Below are 6,358 nucleotides of genomic sequence, written 5' to 3'. Positions count from 1 at the left end.
GTCATTATTTTCAAATTTTTTCTCATTTTACAGATTAGGAAACTGAGCCTCAGAGGGGTTAATTAACTTTCCCAAGGTCACAGAATCTGTAAGGAGAGGGACCTGAGTTTGAATCTGTATATTTTGATTGTAACAGCACCTGCTCTGATTCTTGACTGCTTACAGGATCGAAAGACAACACCTTTGCTGTACACCACAGACGGAATCGAAGTCCAAGAATTAATGACAACTGTTTTTCAGAAATGCAAATATTTTTTACTTTTAAAAGGAAGAAAGACTAAAAACATCATTTTTGTCTATAATTTTAAAAGAAAAAAAAAACAAAGCATTTGGATGATCAACACCAGGCTTAATTTTAAACGTAAATTAACACGGACCCCTCCAAACAAGCAAGGCTCACGGACATGTGTTACGTGTTCCTGCCACCACTCTGATAAGAAACAAGGGCTATCTTTGTGGAGTGGTGGGAGTTCCCCAGAGCTTCCTCTTTCTTTTCCCCACATCCTGACTACGTGTCACTCTGGACTGCTGAGAAGAAACTTGGTCCAGTACTTCTCCTTACTCTCAGTATGTGAAATCAGACCTGTGGGCTGGCAGCCTGGCTTCCTCTCAATTCCTACTTTAGCAAAAGTCCGTTGCCTCAGGATGCTTTCGATGGAGAAACCAGAGTGATTCTGGATCAGACTTCATAAAAGATCTCCAGTATTTCTGTTCTTTTCGTATGATGAGGCTTTATTCAGGTTCGCAGAAGATAGCGGCAGAGGGGCAAGGCCAGATTCAGGAGCATGGGCTGTGTGAGCAGGGCCATCTGTCCGTCACACAGGCCCTCACACCCTGGAGGACCCAGCTCTCCAGTTACTGCTCTACCCTCGCATTCTAATTGAAATTCTTAATAATATTTTAACAAGGGGCCCCTGTGTTTTCATTTAGTTCTGGGCGCTGCAAATTATCTAACAGTCTTGCCCGTGAGAGTACAAATCCCCTAGGACACGATTTCTATTCAGCGTGTCAAATTTCAATGAGGCCAAGTTTTCATTTTTTGTTTTTGTTTTTTTTCGGAAACCATGTGATGTGTTGACATTTCCTGCTTGAGGAGCAGTGGAAACTTGAAAGGCAGTAAAGCTTGCGGTGTAGCTGACCATCCAGGAGGTAACCGCACTCTGGTTAAGAGCACAGGACCAGGAGGCGGGCTGCCTGGTCAGCACTTGGCTTCCCCCCTTACCAGCTCTGGGTGGGTGTCCTTGTTCCTAAAGAAAGGATGATCAGAGTGCCCGTCTCAAGGAGTTCTTTTGTATACGGTAGAAGCACATATCGTGTATTATGCATATCGTGTGGGGTACAAATTAATTCCTAAATAAATGTCGGCTACTATGGAAGTTTATGACAAATGAAAAGAAGACTTCTTCAGAATGATCATGTCGACCCAGTGCCATCAACGTTAGAATATTTGCAGCCCAGGGATGTCCATTTCAAATGACCTTATAAGAGCCGGCATGGTGAAAAGATTTGTGAATTCTCATTGTGGCTTTGCTTTCACTCACTGTGTGCTCTCTGAAGAGGTAACATGACGGTTTCCTCGTTTGGAAAAGGGGATAGTAAATCCTACCCCATAAACCTCAGAGTGTTCCTAGCGTCAAATGAGATAATCCAGAAAACGCAATGGGCTAGGAGTGCAGAAACAGTGCATAGAAACCAGGAGCTCCAGTCAGGAAATTGAAGAGGAAAAAGCAAAAGTGGCAAAGACAATCAAAATATTAATTAGGGGGCCGGCAACGCGGCCGAGTGGTTAAGTTCGCGTGCTCCGCTGCGGTGGCCCAGGGTTCCGATTCTGGGCGCGGACATGGCACCGCTCGTCAGGCCACGTTGAGGCGGCGTCCCACATCCCACAACTAGAAGGACCTGCAACTAAGATATACAACTATGTATGGGGGGGATTTGGGGAGAAAAAAAAAAGAGGATTGGCCACAGTTGTTAGCCCAGGTGCCAATCTTTAAAAAAAAAAAATTAATTAAATCCTATGTTAGTAATAATCACTTTCACTGATGTTTTTGGAGCACTCGCTCTCCAACAGGAGAGTGTGCACATTAATGCTTTTACTAGTCACAAGGATTTAATGCAGTGCATACTATTAATAGCCCTAATTTTCAGATGAAGACACTGAGGCTGCACCAAAATTAAATAATTGTCCACGATCACAAAGCTCGTAAATGACTGGGCTATAGTTTGAAGGCCAGGAGTCTGTTTGACTCCTGAACCCAAGCCTCGGATTGCTCTGTCTCTCTCATGGTAAAGAAGGAACTATTAGGTCAAAACATAAAACGACTGATACTGGATAAACTTTGAGTTTAAATATGGCAATTTTATGTGTTTTGATCTAATAAAAATAACTTTCAAACCGGCACTAAGTTTAATATTGCTTATCAACTTTAGTATTGGTTATCAACTTTAGTTATTTAAATCTGCCAACTAAATAGAAGATTTCACACACTGAAAATAAAGAAGTGAAGTGTTTATAGGAAGGCTCTACCAGCAACATCCCTGGGCAAATTTAGAAGACGCGTTTTCTTCACAGCACAAACAAGTCTGTGTGGAAAACAAGCTGGTCTGAGGGTCGCCCGGATCTTGAAGGAATCTCCAGCAGAGAAGGAGGACAGTTAATTTAATTCAAGGAATTTCTCCTAAACCCTTAGGGGTGGTAATAATAATAACATGACCCCAAAGAGGTTGAAATGAATCAGAAAGATTATTGAGGGGGATATTTTAGTGTTGCTGTGCTGGGTGGACATACCCGAGGCTACATGGTTACTTCCTTATCCAAATAAATGTTTTTTTTTAATTTTTTGCTGAGAAAGATTTGCACTGAGCTAGCATCTGTGTCAGTCTTCCGCTACTTTGTAGGTGGGTCACTGCCACAGCATGGCTGCCACCAAGTGGTGTACGTCCGTGTCCTGGAACCAAACCCCAGGCTGCTGAAGTAGAATGCGCTGAACTTAACCACTAGGCCACCAGACTGGCCCCGCAAAGAATGGTTTTAAGTAGAAAAAGGAAATGAAGACAACAGCAAATGATAAAACATAATAGAGGGTATAAGTGGATTGTCTCTGAACTCTTCCACATTGTAGAGACTACAGTCCACTGACCAGATTTGCTTTAGCACGGGAAATTCTGCACTAAAGATGGGCGTTCAAGCCAAGGCAGTGCAGGCTGTGCCCTCTTTGTATAAAGATCCTTGTGATGCGAGAGTCACAATAGTGAGGCAGATTTCTACGCTTTGCTTCCTCTTCTCTTGTCCATAATTGAGAGAAATGTGTCATGTTTATTATTTTTTGGCGTATCTCAAAGGAGTTGTTTTCTGATGAACTAAGATATGTTACTTGTTAAAAGTGTCTGGCTACAGCTGAAAAGATTCTAAGTTCTTTGAAATACTAATAGTTAATCTAAAAATACAGCAAACTCACCCTTTAATTTTCAGCTTATATTCAAATTCCAAAAGCTAAATGATTTTTTAATGATATACAGCAAACCTCAATCACAGGTGTTTCTGTACAAAAATAATGTTGTCTTGTCTCCCTGATATGAAATTCAAACATGTGTGTGAAATATGGAGACAATTTTCATTCTTAACAGTCATTGTCCAAGGCATAGCCTTTTTTTTTTTGAGGAAGATTGGCCCTGAGCTAACCTCTGCCGGCAATCCTCCTCTTTTTGCTGAGGAAGACTGGCCCTGAGCTAACATCCATGCCCATCTTCCTCTACTTTATATGTGGGACGCCTACCACAGCATGGCTTGCCAAGCAGTGCCACGTCCGCACCTGTGTTCCAAACTGGCAAACCCCGGGTCACCAAAGCGGAACATGGGCACTTAACCACTGTGCCACCATGCCGGCCCCAGCATAGCCTTTTCAGTTAAAAAAAAAGTTTGCCTGAAGTATTGAAACAATTTATTCATTTGTTAATTGACAATCCAACTCCTCAGTCTTTTCTGGTCACACATCATATTTTGTACAAATTTACTTGATTCTTGGAATATTTTTCATTATTTATGAAAACAAAACAAAATGCAGCTTGTTGATGGTTTTGATGCACACATCGCACTTACGACTGGGCACTAATGCACAGCTCCCGTCTGCACCCCTGCCTGCTCCATTATGTTATGCACCCTTGCAATAGAGAACAAGAAGGCAATTTGATCGCACTCGCTGAGCATTTTGGCAACTGAATTGAGAGGTTTTCAAACTTCCCTGGAGTAAGGGAAATATGTTCATTAAGACAGCTAAGTGCTTTGTGACTGCATTATGAGTTAAATTATGGAAATCACCTGACCCCATTAATACAACATCTAGTGGTGTGATTCTCCTCTGTTAAGATCTTTACCTCTGCAACACACTCATTGATGCAATTATTAATTTTAAAGCGTGTCTTCTGCTGACTTACTATACTGTAAAACTAATAAAATTTGATTTCACTGTTAGCTCAATATTGAAATATGGTAAATGAAGAATTTTCAGACTGTAGCCGTTCTGACAATTATAACTAAACAATGAAAAAGTTTAAGAAATACTTCAAACTCTGTGTTTTAAGATATCCCCCCCACCCTGTGTGTATTATTCATACATCTGTAAGTAGCATTTTTTCATGTTAACCTAACTCTAAAAGCCAACACCACTTGTATTATTTAAAAGAGTGGTTGCTGGTCAAAACTTCTAGCATGAGCTGTCAGATCTGGGGAGTACTTAGAAATGATTGGGTGGAGCTGCCTCATCCTAAGTCCAAGGACATCAGGTTCAGGGTGGTTAGGAGGGATGCAGATGGGTGGGAAGGCCGACCTCAGGAACAATGAGGGATGTTTTGTGCACAACAGAGATGACAGGATCCATGCTTCGGGAGGAGAGAGTGGTAGCGAGGCCACCCTCAAAGTCATATACATATGCTATTTCCTGCTGGGAAAGGAGAAAAACACTCTCTGATCCATCCCTAGACTAGGGCTTAAAGTTGTCTTTTTTTTTTTTTTTTTTTTGCTGAGGAAGATTTGCCCTGAGCTAACATCTGTGGCCAATCTTCCTCCTTTTTTGCTTGAGGAAGATTCACCCTGTGCTAACATCCATTGCCAGTCTTCCTCTTTTTATTTAAGGAAGATTATCCTTGTGCTAACACCTGTGCCAGTCTTCCTCTATTTCGTGTGTGGGTCGATGCCACAGCATGGCTGCTGCTGAGTGGTGTAGGTCCATGCCCGGGAACCAAACCTGCGAACGTGGGCTGCCAAAGCTGAGTGTGCTGAACTTAACCACTACGCCGCAGGGCTGGCACCGATATTGTCTATTTTAATCAACAAAAATGAAGGAAAGAAAAATCACAGCAAACCTGAGGAAGAGGACCCAGCAGTTTGATGCTCCGTGTTGCCTCCAGCTTCAGGAGAGGGAGATAACAAAGCTGAGCTAGCCAGGAGCCTCTCTCTGCCAACAGACCTCAAAACACAAAAGCTTACGCCAAGGACCACTCACTCTAAACAAAACTCTTTGTGCTTGTCCAGTGTGACCACGGGGACACGCACCAGCTGAATCAATTTGTTTTGCCCGTAACCCCCAAGCTCCAGGGAAAGTTTTTGAACAACAGCCTGTTCTATTTACTTTGCCACCATTCCTTCCTCCTTCACTCAACGTCTTTTAAAGACCTGTACGTATATCGATCGGAAACTGGAGGTGGTGAAATGTGAATTTGCAGGGGAAATAAAAATGATTTCACTTTTTCCATTGATGCTACATTCTTGAATATTAAATACCAAGCATTGTGACGGGAGGCAAAGAAGCACAGGTTAGAAAAACCCTTCACGAAGCAGTATCTGACATTTCTCTTCTCTCCTAATTTCTATTCTGTCCTCGTTAACTCAGACACCTTCATTGTCTAGCTCATGTCCTACCTTCTTTTCAATAATTAATTCGACAAACAGGTATTGGCCACCTACTATGTTCAAGACAGTATGGGAGATAAAAGGATAAATAGGTATAAAATCTGACTTCAAGGAACTTATGACCTTTTCACACTCAAATCCTTTTAAAAGCCTCAGCAAAGTCTCATCCCACATGCCACTTCTCTTTTTGCCTTCCCCAGCTCTTCAGTTAGTCTACAATACAATGCTTTTTATTGTTTGCAGTCTTGGAAGATAGACTTTCTATAATACTCTATCTAGCTTTTCCATAATCCCTGACACTCTTCTCTTTTGTTGATTTTCTAAGTCAAATATTTAATATGTGACCTTGAGAAATTTACATCATCTCTCAGCCTTGATTTTCCCATATATGAAGCAAATTGGTGGGCTGAGCTACGGATGGCAAATAAGAGACGTAAGGGCTGCGTCTCT

This window comes from Equus asinus, chromosome 21, assembly GCF_041296235.1.
Source record: "Equus asinus isolate D_3611 breed Donkey chromosome 21, EquAss-T2T_v2, whole genome shotgun sequence".
Taxonomy (NCBI): domain Eukaryota; kingdom Metazoa; phylum Chordata; class Mammalia; order Perissodactyla; family Equidae; genus Equus; species Equus asinus.
This window is presented reverse-complemented; position numbering follows the sequence as displayed.